Source organism: Panthera tigris, chromosome D4, assembly GCF_018350195.1.
Source record: "Panthera tigris isolate Pti1 chromosome D4, P.tigris_Pti1_mat1.1, whole genome shotgun sequence".
NCBI classification, from domain to species: Eukaryota; Metazoa; Chordata; class Mammalia; order Carnivora; family Felidae; genus Panthera; species Panthera tigris.
Window position 1 is genome coordinate 50,562,583 of NC_056672.1, and position 17,415 is coordinate 50,579,997.

The window sequence follows — 17,415 nt, forward strand, 5'->3', positions numbered from 1 at the left end:
GTTATGTCGGGCCAAAGGGAAACCGGTTGAGCCAAGCAGATTCTGTCAATAACCTGAACCAAGTGACACAGAGCCTCTGTAGTGATGGTAGAGATGGATCTTGTCCGGGAGACTGACAGCCACGTTGGGCTGAGGGGGGAGAGTACAGCTGAGAAACAGAAGAAAAGCTAAGAGAAGCAGAGACAAGAGAGGAACTGCATTCTCCGGGAAAACTACTGAAGTTGCTGACTTTCCAGGTGTACTTGTAGCTCACAGGCGACTCACTTGTTCTAATTTCCCTACTTTAGATTCCAAGAGATTTATGACCTCACACCAGTTGACTCGAGCTCATTAGAATGGCTTTCTTACCCTTTCAACCCAGTGGGCTTAGACCGACACCTCTGGCTACACTGATCTTCCCATTCTCTGACTTCCCATTCGCTTGCGCTGGGTTTCATTTTCTAGATCCATCAGATGCTACTTAGCATTTTTATTTGGCTGCTGCTGCAGTGTGTGCCCATTTTCAAGGACAGTAAGCTCTTTAAGTGTGCAGGCCGTACCTCATATGTGGGAGGCAGTGCAACATAGTGGTATAGAGCATGGACCTTGGAGATAAACCGCTTGGGTTCAAATGCCAGCATCACCACTATTCAGCCAGAGTAGGCTGGAGCATACTGCACTAACAGACAACCCTCAAGTTTGCCCAGGCTTAACACAGCCAAGGTGTGTTTTTGTGCTCCTGTGAGATGTTCCACCTCGGCTGGCAGGAGGCCTGTAATCATCACAGTCTCTCAGAAACCCAGGCTCCCTCCCAATACCTACATCAGTGATAACCAAGCCAGAGCAAAGAGAACCTGGTTTGTCGAACAGTGGCTGTTAGCGATTTTACCTAAGTTCAATTCTATGGAAGTCTTAAGACTTCCATAATTTCTCGCTGGAGTATCACTTGGGGTATGTTGCTTTATGTCTTTGTGCCTCAGTTTTCTTTTCTTTTTTAAGTTTATTTATTTATTTTGAGAGAGAGAGAGAGAGAGAGAGCACAAACACCAGAGGGGCAGAGAGAAGGAGAGACAGAATCCCATGCAGGCTCCACACCATCAGTGCAGAGCCCCAGGTGGGACTTGAACTCACGAAGCATGAGATCATGACCTGAGCCGAGATCAAGAGTTGGATGCTTAACCAACTGTGCCACCCAGGTGCCCTCATCAGTGTTCTTTTCTTAGAAGTGAAGACAATAATAGTACTTCCCTTTGGTGAGGAAGGATTAAATGGGGTGATATATGTAAAGTGCTTAAGACAGTGGCCAGCTCATTATGAATGCCATATAAGTGTTAGCTGGTGCTTCTTGTAAATACTTGAAGCCTAAGTTACTTGCTTGATTCTTTCACTTATTTACCTCCCTACTTGTGAATCAAAACTACTGAAGATACCGTAGTCGGCCTGCTTCAGGAATGACATCTTGATAGAATTACTTACCAATATTCTTTCATCACTTATTCATGTAGGGACAGAAGTTTCAACTGGTGGCTGTTTGTGCTGTTCTCTCACCTTATAGCTCAGCTTTCTTCTGAAAAATCAATTGTACTACAAATGCAAGGCCATCGCTTTTTTATAGCCCCACTTACCCTGCCTTCTGCATAAAATGGCATTCTAAATAATTGTCAATAATCCAAAAGAAAGGAATACACACCAATTTATTAGCTCTTCATGGTGTCCATTATTGCCTTGAGAAAATAAACTTAATTACAAAGGCCACATTGAATATCTGCCAAGGTTTGACCTAAAATTTTTTATTCTTGTTGTCTTGGTAGACTGCTCTGAATAACTTATCACATCCCTAACACTACTGGGAAGGAGTTTTCTATTTGCTCAAATTGCTATGCTCAGCATTGCTTCAGGGGGAAAGCATAGGGTTACCAACTGTAGAGGCCTGACATTATTTTCAGAGTTTATATCAGAAAGTGTTCTTCTCAAACTGAGCCCTGGTTAGGAAAAAGAAAAAAAAACTTTTTTAGAAAAGCTGCCTGGAATAAAAAATGGCCTCAATTCTAACAGAGAAGAAATGTGGTTTGGCATCAATAAAGGAGTAGATAAGATGCAGTGTAACCAGTAAAATGCTGCTTCCAGCCTCATCCTGTGATCAAAGCAAGAGTGTTCTTTTGAATAGTTCATCGTTTGGGTATTTGCTTTAGCACACCCGCCAGGGGGCCTCAGTGATTTTTTTTTTCTCTCTGTGAAGGATGGTAAATAGCACTTTGATCCATCAGGAGCGTGTATATTTACATGGTGTCTCCAGCTTTGTCTCTCTAAACACACAGTCTCCCTCCTTCTGTTTAGGGCCCTGCCATGCCCAAGGGAAGCAGGCACTACTCTTTGGTGGTTTGTGCCCCCCTGCCCTGCCCTGAACTCAACCTTACCCCCATTCAGCAGGTGGTTTCTATGTTGTACTCTAACTCCTTGGGGATGCTGTGGCTCCTCTTTCTCTACTTCTTTTTTCAGTCATCTTTTTAAAGAATTTTTTTTTAATGTTTATTTTCTGATAGAGAGACACAGAGTACGAGTCAGGGAGGGGCAGAGAGAGAGGGAGACACAGAATCTGAAGCAAGCTCCAGGTTCTGAGCTGTCAGCTCGAACCCACAAATTGTGAGAGATCATGACCTGAGCCAAAGTTGGGTGCTTAACTAACTGAGCCACCCAGGCACCCCTGTTTTGGTCATCTTTTGTAACCTTTCCTCTCCCGCCATTTCGTGTGATCTCTGCTGGTCTTGCTTGGATCTCATATTTTGCTTGAGTGTCATTCAGCACAGTGGGCTGGGTGTTATTTTGTTCTGTTTCTTGAGGGATGAAAAGAAGGTATAGGTGTCTCAGAGAAGCTATTATTGGTGACCCTCCCCTGAGTCCTATAACCATGTGGTGGATCTGGGCTGGAAGATAGGACTAACTAGTTGGCAAGCTACCTATCAACTGAGGTTTGACAGTGTGCCAGCCTTGGTGCTACCTGGTTTACATACAGCATTTTAGTTAACAACCCAGCGGACCCAATGAAATGTTTACCATTATATCCCTACTTTACAGATGTGAAAAAGAAAACCTGGAGAAACTAAGAGACTTATCAAGGTCATACAGATATGAACCCAGAAAGTCTGATTTTGGAGCCTGCTATAGACTGAATGTTTGCGTCCCCCACAAAATTCCTATGTTGAAACCTAACTCCTGTGTGAGGGTATTAGGAGGTGGAGCCTTGGGCCAATGATTAGGTTGGGAAGGCGGAGGCTTCATGAATGGGAATAGTGCCTTTGTAAAATAGATCCAGGAGAACTTCCTTGGCCTATCTCCCAAATGGGGACACAGCAAAAAAGATGGCCTCCTACAAACCAGGAAGGGGTTTTTACCAGACACCAAATATGCAGGCACCTTGATCTTGGACTCTCAGACCACAATGGGAGGAAAAAAGAAAGGAACACAGTCACTTTGAAGAACTTAAAGGAAGCCCTCCTCTTTCCTCTTGGCCTGCAGCCCCTTGGTAACATTGCAGGAAAGGTTCTTGTGGCTTGGGAAAAATTAGAACAGACCTTAAACTCAGTGAGTTAATTGATGCAAATCACTTTCCTTCCAGTAAGATTTAGGTAATGGCATATCTTAAATGACAAACCCTGCTATTTGTCATTTTCACTAAGGAAAACCCTCAGCTGCTTTCCACCAGTAAATTCCGAAGAGAGGCTGATAGGTTTCCCTCATTTAAATATAGCATAGATGCATTTTTAAGAACCCATTCCTTCTGAAGGGAGTGGAATTGACAGATCTGGACCTTGAATGCTCATTTGATATACCGATGCTCTATGGAGCTTGGCAAGGCAGTTTTTCAACCCACCCTGGAGCATTTTCTGTTTCCTTCCTTGGTTCTATTTTAAACTCCTGCTTTGCATACTACCTGCAGCCAAGGCCAGCGATTGTCTTCCCCAGAGAAAAGTAAGAACATTTTTCTTCTGGAGAGTAGTGAGATCCTTCTTCCTTCCCAACCCCATATCTGGACCTAAACAATATCCCCATCTTGCCTGCAATATATATACATCTTTGCCTTCTACTCATCTTCCATGTTCCAACCATTGGGTCAACTTTTTCTTTATCCAAAATCCATTTGGTGAATGAAGCTTTGCCAGTGGGTAGGCTGGGGCCAGAGGTCTTTCTTTTGAGGTCAGGGTTTCACTTGTAAGTTTACCTTTTGAAGCAGTATCTTCACTTTCAGGAAACAGCCCCACTCAGCTTCCACCTCCCTTGCAATATCTCTTTACTTTCATCCTTCCCAATTTCTATTCTGTCCTTTTCATTAGCCTTTTTCTTTTCTTTCTCACTTTCCTATGACCCTCAATCAGCATTCACAAGGGGAAGAGGTAAGAAAAAGTTATGTTTCCCACTGCCCTCTGTGCCCAGAGAGAACTCATAGACAAGGCACTTGTACCAAAGATTTATTCCACAGATGCTCATCTGATCCCTCCATGGACTTGAGACTGAATGCTGGAGGGCATATCAAATGTGCTGGGTTAAAACATCAGTGATTTTTAAAAATTTGAGTATTTCTCAAATTAAATATGCTAATATGAATTGTGAAGACAAAAGATAACAAATATAAATTTCTCAAACATGTATGATTCCATCTCTTTTTTGTTGCAATGGAGCATCTTACAGAGTTCTGTGCAACACATTTTGGGAAGTACCATTTTAGGATATTTCACTTGTCATATTCCAAATGCTCCTTGGAGTTCTATATCCTCGATATTTTAAAATTAAATCTCTTGCTTTGGGATCAAACAGTGGATCTTTTTTTCTTTTCTTTTCTTCTTTTCTTTTCTTTTCTTCAGAAAGAGAGAAAGCTCAAGCAGTGTTAAGGGACAGAGGGGGAGGAGAGAGAGAGAGAGAGAGAGAGAGAGAGAGAGAGAGAATCCCAAGCAGGCTCCATGCTCATAGCCAAACATGGTGCTTGGTCCCATGACCCTGGGATCATGACCTGAGCTGAAATCAGGAGTTATATGCTCAACTGACTGAGCCACCCAAGCGCCTCAAACAGTGGATCTTCTAATGGCTAAAAAGATTTGAACTTACAAAAGGACAGAAAGCATAGCCTAAGTAGCACACTTTCTTGAAAATTATTAAAAAAAAAATTTTATGTTTATATATTTTTGAGAGAGCGTGTGAGTGGGGGAGGGGCAGAGAGAGAGGGAGACACAGAATCTGAAGTGGGCTCCAGGCTCTGAGCTGTCAGCCCAGAACCCGACGCGGGGCTCAAACTTACAAACTGGTGAGATCATGACCTGAGCCGAAGTTAGCCATCCAACCGACTGAGCCGCCCAGGTGCCCCTTCTTGAAAATTATTAAACTCACAGTGTTATATATTACTGATGTAATAAATGAGATATACTCAGTGGGAATACATATATGAAAAAGCTTTTACTTCCTTGACTTTAAAGTCATGACTTTGAAAAGGCAAGAGCAGTGCTGACTTGCCCACCTCTAAATATGTTTTATGTATATATGTGTAGCTTTATAGGCACTTTCACTTAGAAAATTGTGTCACTTGTGGTAACTAAGACTGTACATACAATATATATTTTATAATATTAACATTAATAATAATATTTATATCATCTGCATGTTATTTATACTTATTTATAATGATAATAATAATTATATATTTTATGACCAGCCAGGCCAGTCTAAATGACAAGGTCAATCTCACATCAAATTCAACCTTCTCCTCTCTCTCCAGCTAGCTCAAGTGGTAGCTTGGGGACTTAAAATGGAGTATATGGCATGATATTCTTCCTTACTATCTCTTGTTTTTTAAATTTCTCTTGTGAATCTTTCTATATTTTATAGGTTTAGAGGAAGGAGAAAGACTAGAGAGAAAAGGGACAAAGGTCTTTTGCTTGTCCTTAGTGCTGCTTGCATATTTCTTGTAGCTACTGTATTTTCCATGATAGGTATATAAGTGCTGGCTTTTTGTCTGGTGCATTGATGGATTCTTTGGAGGCTGTACTGGACCGCCAATGCTGCTCCCAGTAAGGGCAAAGCACTGTCTAGCTAATTTCTGTCTTCTCCTATGCTCATGCTGGTAATGAACCCAAGATCTTGTACTGCTGGCCAGGGTACCTTCATGATGGCCTATTTATCTTCCAAGGCGTCCACATGGTTCTCAAGAAATTCATGCATCCTTGCTGGGAAGTTTGTTTTTGCCTTGCTATCACATGCTGCTCTAGCCATAATCCTAATTTTAGAATTCTCCAGATGAGAGGCAATCCAGTGTCTTTGATTGTGTATGTGAAATTTCAATGGACACATCAAACTTGGGAGAATTCCTTTATCCTTCACTTGTGAGGCTGCCCTGGTTTAGGACTACAAGTGTCTGCAGCTCAGCAAACATCTAGGCAAGGTGAGGGATGCCAGCCTCCCTCCAACAGAGATATCACTCTATGGACACTCTTCTGGATCCTTCTCAATTTGTGAGGGAGGGCACTCTCTCCTTCCCAAAGAGAAGAGGGGGGGAAAAGCCATTGATTGCAGTCTTCATCTCAGAAAAATCTCCTGCCAATTCTCTTTTATCACCTTTTGGAACTCCTACTTTTCCCTTATTGAGGCTATTAGGTCAGTGATGGGGATTAATGATCATCAAGTTAATTCTCTTTTTCTTGGCATGGATGAAACTAGCATTCTTCTTTAGTGTTACTTACCATGTATTGAATTTCAGAAGACAACAGGAAAAGATTCATTTAACATCCTGTAGCACATGGAAATTAATTCCTAAGTACAAATATTCTTCATAATATTTTGTTTTGTTGGTAGTATGTAATTTCTAAAATGATTTCCATTGTTTGAAAATCTTTTGTTATTAGAGTTAATACTGATAGGAATATCTAACTCAAATCATATGTTATATTCTTGTGTCTGTTCCTAGGAATGGCACATCTAGGCAAAAGAGAATTTCGAAATGTCCAACTCTTGCAATTTTATGGCTAAAGCCTGTAGTTAATGACTGCTAAGTGTTTAGAAATGAGTTTATGAAACTTTTGGATAATGCCAAAGCACATATGCACAGGAGTTCAAATACTAAGCACTTAGTGGATTTTATATTTAATTTCAGTAATTAGACAATTCTCAGCTAATCATTTTTCATTTTAGCTGTTTAAAGCTGTATCCCCTTACCAATTCTGTGACCCAGCTGGGCTGGTTTCCAATACTTTCATTCTCTCTCTCTTTCTCTCTGTTCTCTCACTTTGTGGTTTGCTTAGTCGCAAGTCTCCAATAGTGTCATTTCCTGCTGGGTTCTCCAGCTGTGAGACACTCCCTCAAACCCCCCTCCCCTTCTCCAGCTGTCTCTATGGGCAACATCAAACTGCTGATTTTAACACATTTGGTTAGCATTTAGCAGGGGCCAGGGACTCCTGTTAACTTCTAAAATGTGTTTATGATGCAAAGACACATTTTGCTCCTAATTAAGCTTTTCACTAATGGGAAGAATAAAGGGGTGTAGAGGTTTGAGATTATAAACAGCTGCCATCCCAGAAAAGGGCAAAAGCCAGTCAGATAAGTGATACAAGAGTTCAAAGGGACCTGAAGCCCACACTCTGTTTCTCATGAGTTGGGAGCTAACATTATCTTGCCTTCACTCAGGCTGGGCTGAGTGGCAGCCATGCTTGTTAGGCTCACAAACCCCTGAAGTGGACCACACAAGAAACTCCTTTTATGAAGGCACCAATTTTCATGTGTTCCAGTATCCTGGAAGTATGTTGTCATTTTTGCAACATTCACAACATGCAATGGCAAGAAAGAGACCCTTTGTTATCTCCATTCAAGGAGGAAAATTGAGATGCAGCTGGGAGAAGCAGGAAGCATCTAGTCAGCAAGATAGCAAGGAGAATTTATATTACATGACAGCCTGTGAACATGTTTGCTTTAAGACAGGCACAGTGCTGCTATAAGCAAGGCAGGATGTAAATGATTTTTTAAAAACAAGTATTGGCCTGGATTTTGACTCAAGATGGTGCCCCCATGTATCTTGGTATTCATTAAAAGTATTCCGAATGAATGAGCAAGGCTCTAGCCTAAAGCTTGGTACAGAGTAAGCTGTCAATACATTTTTCCTAGCTTTCTTTAGGAATGCTATTATGTAGCATTCCTAACTTGGTGTACAAGGAGGGTAGTAATGTACATGGTCATAGAAAAGCTTTTGCATTGCAGGATTGAAGGAATATCCGTAGAGTTCCATTTCCCCTGTAAACCAGTTCATCCCTGATCACAGCATGTCTAAAGAGATCCAAGAGCTATGACGGTGTCCGGTAAAATCCAGCTCACGTTACCTCAGCTCCATAGCCTCTCCACCTCTCCCCAAGTGAGTCAGTTCATGTCCTCCTGGATGTGGGTGCTAAGACCAAGTTATAAGTGTGAGAGGCTTATTATGGGACATGCCTATGAAAGATAAAAGGGAAGAGGGCAGACATAGTCAAGGATAGCTTCACACCTGGCAGCAGTTTTGGCATCTGTCAAAAAAGAGGGGAAAACAAGGCGGGGTTGGATAGGAAGGGCCTCACACTATATAGAGCCCTAAAAATGTCTTGACTAGGCCAATAGGGAGGCCCAAAGGCACAAAAAAGGAGTCCTGCTTTTGGCAGAATGACCTGTCTCTAGTACTTCTGCCTTGCCAGGTCTGGCTGGGAGTCACCCCAGATGATGGTGGCCTTGGTGTGAACACTGCAGTGGGTCACTAAGGTGAGGCAGCTGGAGGCTGTCAGCTAACCAGAACATTTTCTTTATCAGGGAGGTCTGCGTAGTGCACCCCCATGCTGCCATATCATGACACCATCAGCCCTTTACCATAAACTGTGAGACACCTTTGCTAGAATCAGCTTTCTGATTCTCTCCCCAGAGAGACCATCAGACCTAATCTCATTATGCCTCATATTGCTGTTTACTTCATGCACTATCAAAAGTTCATGTCTCTCAGGACATCTATTACTGTCCAAAATGTAACACCCATATAGTGTTCCAAATCTTCTAATGGGACTGTCTTATGCCACTTTGAATCCATCCAAACCCTCCCACCTCCTTTTTTGAACTTTCGGAGTGTTCTGAATTAAATGTCCCGTATCTTCCAAGAATGTCCTCTTCACCTGGTTGTTCTAAATGAACCTGGCTCATCTCAAGGACACTGTTTCCCTCTTAAGTGGTAATAATAATAATAATCATTATTATTATTATTTTTATTATTATTATCTCATATGAATAGATTGTGGGTTTGGAGGGAAGTAGAATGTACTTAACCATCTACTCGTTATTTCTTCTTCTGACACATTTCTCCTTCCTTGCTCCAAAAAGCATCTCCTTGGAAGAACTCATCAGAAAATACACCCCACTCACCTTCCTTGTTGTCCTCGTTTCTCAATCTCTTGGTCTCTCTTCCTTCACTGAGGAATTAGCACTATTTTCCTCTTCACGATCACTTCCTTTATTATTGTTGGGAACTTTACCTTCATTGAGCTCATCTATCCAATACTCAGACTACTCAGCTGGATGACCTCTTGGTGCTAGCTGAGGCCAACCTCCTCACTCAGCATGGGCTCCTTCCCATTCTACTCCCCCATTCTACTCATGGGAGAGAATCCCCCATTCTACTCATGAGAATGACTCTTGCAACAATCTCCTCTATTCTGCATTCAAAATGTGCCCACTTACCACTTGGATGTTTCCATTCTCCTATTATACTTCTTACCTTAATTACATAAGTAGCTATGTAAAAATAAATATTATTCATCCTAAAGTCAAGTTCCTGTCTTGACTCACACTTTCTACAGCAACACCCTGTTTCTCTGCATACCGCGCCCCCCCCCATTGAAGTAAATGCCACATTTACTTATTACTTCTGACTTCTGACTTCTGACTTCTGACTTCTGATACTTCTCTGTATCTTTGTAGCTATTCCAGTCAGGCTTTCATCCCATCTACTTTACTAATCACTGATACTGATTTTTCTGAGGTTACTAAGAACCTCCATGTTGCCAGGCTCCATGATGACTTCTCTTGCCTCATCTTGTTGACCTTCTGAGAAAAAAATTGACATAATTGAGTACCCCCTTTTCTTTGCAATATTTCCTTCACTTAGGTACAGAATCACAATACTTACTGGCTCTTTCTGCTCATTTACCTTTGCTGGCCCCTTCTGCAGTTTTTTCCAGCTTTATTGAGATATTGACAATTAACATTGGGTAAGTTTAAGGTGATGGGTAAGTTTAAGGTGCTGGGTTTAAGGTGATTGGGTAAGTTTAACATGATGATTTGATATATACATATATATCAAATCATATATATATATACATATATATATATGTATATATATATATATATATATATATATATATATACATATATATATATATAAAGTGATTACAGTAAGGTTAATTAACACATCCATCCCCTGGTGCAGCTGTTTGTATGTGTGTGTGTGTGTGTGTGTGTGTGTGTGTGTGTGTGTTGTTAAAGCATTTATGATCTACTGTCTTAGCAAATTTCAAATATACAATTCAGTATTGTTAACTTATAGTCACATTGCTGCATATCTCCAGAACATAGTCATCTTATAACTTATAACTGAACGTTTTTATTGTTTCACAAACATCTCATTTCTTTCACCGTGCACCACCCTCCCCCTGAAACCACCAATCTACTGTTTCTGTGAGTTTGGCTTTTTTAGATTCCACATATAAATGAGATCATGCAGTATTTGTCTTTCTCTGCTTAACTTATTTCATGTAGCACAGTGCCCTCAAGTTCGACCCATGTTGTTGCAAATGGCAGGATTTCCTTCTCTTTCATGGCTGAATAATATTCTATTGTATTTATATCCTCCTTCCTTGTTTGGTCTATAAATGTTAGCATGCTCTGGGAATCAGTTCTTGGGCCTTGTATCTCTGTGTACACGGACTCCCTAGGTGATCTCACCTATTCTCTCCACTGATCTCTACAGTCTTACACACAACTGTCGAAGGACAGCTCCACAAGATGCATTTGAAACTTATCATAAGCAAACAGCATCTTTGGTTTTCTTCTATCTTAACATGTGCACATGTGCGTGCATGTACACACACACACACACACACACACACACACACACATACTTGCACCTCCTGCATTCTTTCTTCCTGTAGGAAATGGCACCACATACCTTCAAAACCCCAGGGGCATGTTTAATTCTGGTCTTTCCCTTACAAACCATATCATTATGCTTTTGGTTCTAGCCTCACATTATATCCTGAACTTGACTTCTTTAGCCATCATTTTTCTCCTAGACCATGGAAACAGTCTCTTCACTGCTCTTCACTTTATCACTTTGCCCCTCACTACTGTTGATTCTCTGCATCACAGATGGTGATTCTATAGAAATCAGAGCACTTTTTGCCCCTATGGGGATCGCTGTAATCACTTCACTCCAAATAAGTATTTCAATCTAGTTGAAAGCAAAAAGTATGAAATTTAATAAAAGTTTACATTGATCTTTCCATCATTTCTTTCTTTCTATGTCTTCACCTGTGCCCATGCTGTCCCTGAAGCCTCGAAAGATGTTCTTCACACTGCCAGACCTACCCAGCCTTAATCTTTTCCATCCAGACCTCACCTTTCAGACTCCTGTGAAGAAATAACTCCTTTTCCAAGTCTAATAAGACTCTTTTGAGCCCAGTTAGTTGCTGGATCATTTGTGCCTCACTGTATGTATGTGTGTGTGTGTCTGTGTGTGTGTGTGTGTGTGTGTGTGTGTGTGTATGTATATATATCGTTTTTACCTCTTTGTGGCATTTGCCATACTATTTTGCAAATTCTTTTTATGCAACTGTTTTCTTCCATTAGACTATTAACTCCTTATATCCTCATAGTTTAATGTAGTGCTTGGCACATGGTAGGATGCAATATGTGTTTGATGAGAAATTAAATAAACAATTTGGCAGGCAAAGTTTCTGCTTCTGTTGTAGGAAGAATATAATCAGTTAGCAGGATATTGACTAGTCTCCTAAAAACAAAAAACGAGTCTGTTTAGGACCAGTTACTAAGGGCACCACAGATTGCCATAGCTTTATTAATGGAATCAGCAGAATAAAGAAGGAAGACACTCATGGCATCTAATTAACGGTAATGTCTACCTAATGAGAAAATCCCAAAGTCAATCATACACACTTCGGTTATAAAGAAATACTTAAAACTTATTTCAACTTTTAAAAATAAAGGAAACAAATCTGTTTGCTGACTTTTAACAACTATTTTCTTATATTCTGTGGCTCCATTAATAACTTCTATCTTGGTTCAGGGTAAAAATAAACCAAAAAACAGAAACCATATGTTCAAAATAACCTTTCATTTCAAAATTATTGCTAAACTATAGACTCATTTTCCATTCACTTTTTAAAAAACAATGTCTGCTATGTGTAGTAAATAGTATTTTAATCTTTTCTGCAGAAGTGTGAGTGGTGTGCACACTAAGGGGTAATTCTGTAGGAATAGACTTTTAAATTCAATTCAGCACTTTTATCGAGAATGGAGAAGCTTAAAAATTAAGCCAGCAGGCATCCAAAGCCTGAGAGAACACTACTGGATGCATTCTTAATTAGAGCCAATAAAGTGTGTTTTTAGGGAGAGCTTTCCCGCAGAAAGCTCAATGGTAAAACTCAGAAGAAGCAAATTAAATTCTCTATATTAACTGCTTGGCACACTGCTTCTCAAGGAGTTATTTAGCCCAACATGTGAGTTGACAAAATTTCACTTTCAAAACTCCACATAACCTGGAGATAAAGTACCAACTACTTACATATTTTACCCAAATACAAAACAATCTATACTAATTTCAAGTACCACTAGGAAACTAGGAGAAAAGAGAACACTGGAACATTAACAATGAGTTGAATGATAGATGAAGGATCACAAATCTTGGATTTTGTTTCCATAGCTACTTTTTTTTTTAACCATTAGGCATGTTTATGTTATGACTTGGAATGTTTGTATGACAGTGTATGTGTTTGTGTAAGCATTAAAATAAGGTCAAGAAGAATGAAAGAATAGATTCCAAACTGTCAACAGTGAGTGCATCTGGATAGTTGGATTGCAAATAAGGAGATGAAATTTTCCTTTAAAAAATTTTTATCCTTATTATTAGTATTTGTGCTTGTATAGAATACTTTATAATTTAAAAATTAAAGTTAAAAAGTTACCAGTTAATTTCTGGAAAGTCCTATTCTGGAACTCATTGGTGCCAAGCACAGAAAGCAAATACATAGGCTTGGTTCACAGGACATTGGGCTTTTAGGTGGTGATGAGGACCGTATTTCAAATATGGTGTAATAAGTAATATTTTAGTCTTTTTTGAAGATATATTAGTGGTGTACACAACTCTGTAAACTGCTCACCAAAATACCAAATCAGTATGAGCATTTTCTTTTTCTCAACTGTTCAATGGAAATATTTTCAAGTCATAAAATACAAATATGCCTAATGATTTCAATGTAAACTCATATAGACCATTGTGTGATAATTCAGAATATTTTTAAATATTTTAAGTTTATTTCTAGGTTGTTTTTTTTTAAATTTTGATGCAATTATAAATGGGATTGTTTTCTTAATTTCTCTTTTGGATGGTTTGTTATTAGTTTATAGAAATGAAACAAATTTCTACGTACTGATTTTGTATCCTCCAACTTTACTGAATATATTTATTAGTTCTAACAGTGTGTTTGGTGGAATCCTTAGAGTTTTCTCTATACGGTATCATACCATCTGCAAATAGTGACAGTTTTACTTCTTTATTTCCAATTTGGATGCCTTTTATTTCTTTTTCTTGTCTGATTGCTGTGGCTAGGACTTCCAATACTGTGTTGAATACAAGTGGTGTGAGCATTCTTGCCTTGTTCCTGTTCTTAGAGGAAAAGCTTCCAGCTTTTCACTGTTGAGTATTATGTTAGCAGTGGGTTTGTCATATATAGTCTTTATTAGGTTCAGGTATGTTCCCTCCATACCCACCTTTTGAGAGTTTTTATCATAAATGGATATTGAATTTGTCAAGTGCTTTCTCTACATATATTGAGACGGTCATATGATTTTTATCCTTCATTTTGGTAATGTGGTGTATCATGTTGATTATTATTTATTCTTTTTAAAAACTATTTATTTATTCATTTGTTTATTTTTCAAATATTTATTTTTGAGAGAGAGAGAATGAGAGAGAGAGAGCAGGGGCAGGGCAGAGAAGGGGGTGGGAGCAGAGGATCCAAAGTAGGCTCTGAGCTGACAGCAGAGTCCAATGCAGGGCTTGAACTCATGAGCCACAAGATCATGACCTGAGCTGATGTCGGATGCTCAACCAACCAGGAGCCCCAATGTTGATTTATTTTTAAGACAGAGAGATAGAGCATGTACAGGGATGGGGCAGAGAGAGAGGGAGACAGAGCAGGCTTCACATTGACAGCCTGACATATGAAGCAGGCTTCACATTGACAGCAGAGAGCCTGATGCAGGGTTTGAACTAACGAATCATTAATTGATGACCTGAGCTGAAGTTGGATGCACAGCCAACTGAGCCACCCGGGCACCCCTATTTTTCTTCTTGTGTGGTGTTCTTGTCTGGATTTTGATATCAGGGGAATATTGGCCTCATAAAATGAGTTTGGAAGTATTCCCTTTTTCTCAACTTTTTGGAAAAGTTTGAGAAGGATGGGTATTAAATCTTTGGATGTTTGCTAGAATTCCCTGGTGAAACCATCTGGTCCTGGACTTTTGTTTGTTGGGAGATTTTTCATTACTTATTCAAGCCACTTACTAATCTATTTAGATTTTCTTTTCATCATGATTCAGTCTTAGAAGCTCATATATTCCTATGAATTTATTCATTTATTCTGTGTTGTTCAATTTGTTGACATATAATTATTCATAGTAGACTTTTTTATCCTTAATATTTCTGTGGCATAAATTGTAACTTATCCTTCATTTTTTATTTTATTTTATTTATTTGAGCCTTCTTTTTTTTTCCCTTGATGAGTCTAGCTAATGTTTGTTAATTTTGTTTATTTTTTCTGAAGAATCAGCTCTTAGTTTCATTGATTTCTTTAAATTGTTCGTCAGGTCTCTATTTTATTTACTTCTCCTTTGATCTTTATCACTTCCTTCCTTCTACTAACTTCAGGCTTCAGTTTTTCTTCTGATTCCTTTAGGTGTAAAGTTAGATTGCTTATTTGAGATTTTTCTTGTTTCTTGAGGTAGGCCTGTATTGGTATGAACTTTCCTCTTAGAACTGCTTTTACTGCTTTTTGATGATTTTGTATTGTTGTACTTCCATTTTTACTTGTCTCAAGGTCTTTTTTGAATTCCCATTTGATTTCTTCATTGATCCATTTGTTGTCCTGTAGCATGTGGTTTAATCCCCAGATATTTGTCATTTTTCCTGTTTTCTTTCCAAAATTGATTTCTAGTTTCATACCATTTTGGTCAGAGAAGATGCTAGATATGATATCAGTCTTCTTAAATTTATTGAGACTTGTTTTGTGGCCTAATGTATTATCTATCCTGGAGAATGTCCATAAGTACTTGAGAATGTGTATTCTGTTGCTTTTGCAGGGAATGTTCTGTATACATCTATTAGGTCCATCTGGTCTAAATGTATCATGTAAGATGTCATGGCTGATGTTTCCTTATTGATTTTCTGTCTGGTTGATCTAGCCACTGATGTAAGTGGGGTAGTAAAGCCCCCTACTATTATTGTATTTATATCCATTTCTCCCTTTATATGTGTTATTATTTGCTTTATATATTTAGGTGCTTCTGTGTTGGATGTATAAACATTCACAAATGTTGTATCCTGTTGTTGGATTGACCCTCTTATCATTATACAGTGCCCTTCTTTGTGTTTTATTACACTCTTTGTGTTAAAGTCTCTTTTGTCTGCTATATAATATAACTACACCATCTTTCTTTTTGTTTCCATTTGCATGAAATATCTTTTTTCACACTTTTACTTTCAGTCTGTGTATCCTCAGTTTTGAAGTGAGAGTCTTGCAGGTAGTATGATGTAGATGAGTTGTTTTTTAATCCATTCAGCCACTGTGTCTTTTGATTGGAAAATTTAGTCCATTTACATTTGAAAGTAATTATTGATAGGTATGTGCTTATTGTTAATCACTTTGTTAATTGTGTTCTGGCCATTTTTGTATTTCCTCTCTGTTACTTTCTTCTTTTCTTGCTCTCTTCCCTTGTGGCTTGCTACTTTTCTTCAGTGTTAAGTTTAGATTCCTTTCTTATTTGTCTTTTGTGTATTTAGCATAGGTTTTTGCTTTGTGGTTACCATGAGGTTCACATATAATGGGCTATATATATAGCAGTCTATTTTATGTTGATAGCAACTTAAATTAATACATTCTAAAAACTCCATATATTTTGCTACCTCTCCCTCCACATTTTATGTTTTGATGTCATATTTTACATCTTTTTATTTTATGTGTTCACTACTTTTATCTTTTAACCTTTATGATAGATTTATAAGTTGTTAATCTACTACCTTTACTATATATTTGTCTTTATCAGTGAGATTTTTACTTTCATATGTTTTCTTATTATTAGTTATTACTTTTTCTTTCACCTTAAAAAAGTCCCTTTAATATTTGTTGTAAGCCTGGTTTAGTGGTGTTGAACTCCTTTAGCTTTTGCTTATCTGGAAAACGGTCCTTCACTTCTGAATTACAGTGTTGCTGGGTACAGTGTTCTTGTTTGAAAGTTTTCTCCTTTCAGCACTTTGAATATATCTTGCCACTTTCTCTGGCTTGCAGTTTCTGCTGAGAGATTAGTTGACAGTCTTAAGCGGGTTCCCTTGTATTTGGGAGGAGGTGAGTTCAGTGTCTTCCTATGCCACCATCTTCGACTGCCTCTGAAAACATTTTAAGGGGGACTAATGTGTAAAAGCTCCAGGGAGATTTCAGTTTATGATGTAAGGATGTTTTAACTGTTTTATACTGCTTTATACTGTGAGTTTCTCCTCACTAAAAGAAACCAACAACAGTGAGATAATCTTTTGAACAAGCTGAGGAGAGCATTTCAGGATTAGATGTTTGATTGGAGTGGATGGCTTGGAAGGTCTTTTCTAACACTGGAATTCTTTGGTGAAATAAAGGAAGAACATGTGATTCCCCCAATCCACTTGAGTATAAGCACTGGGTGCTTTAAAACTATGTCTTCCCATAGCCTTTCTGGAAAGAATTTCTGTTCTCCTAAAGACTTGGATAAATACAAAACTGAGGAGAAATATATTACTTAGAAAAGGTACTAATTTCTCTTGATTTCTTATAATAAAACACTTTAAATCTGTCATGCTTTTAGATGACTCCCTATAACATTTCAGTTGGTACTACTCCAAAAAAATGTATG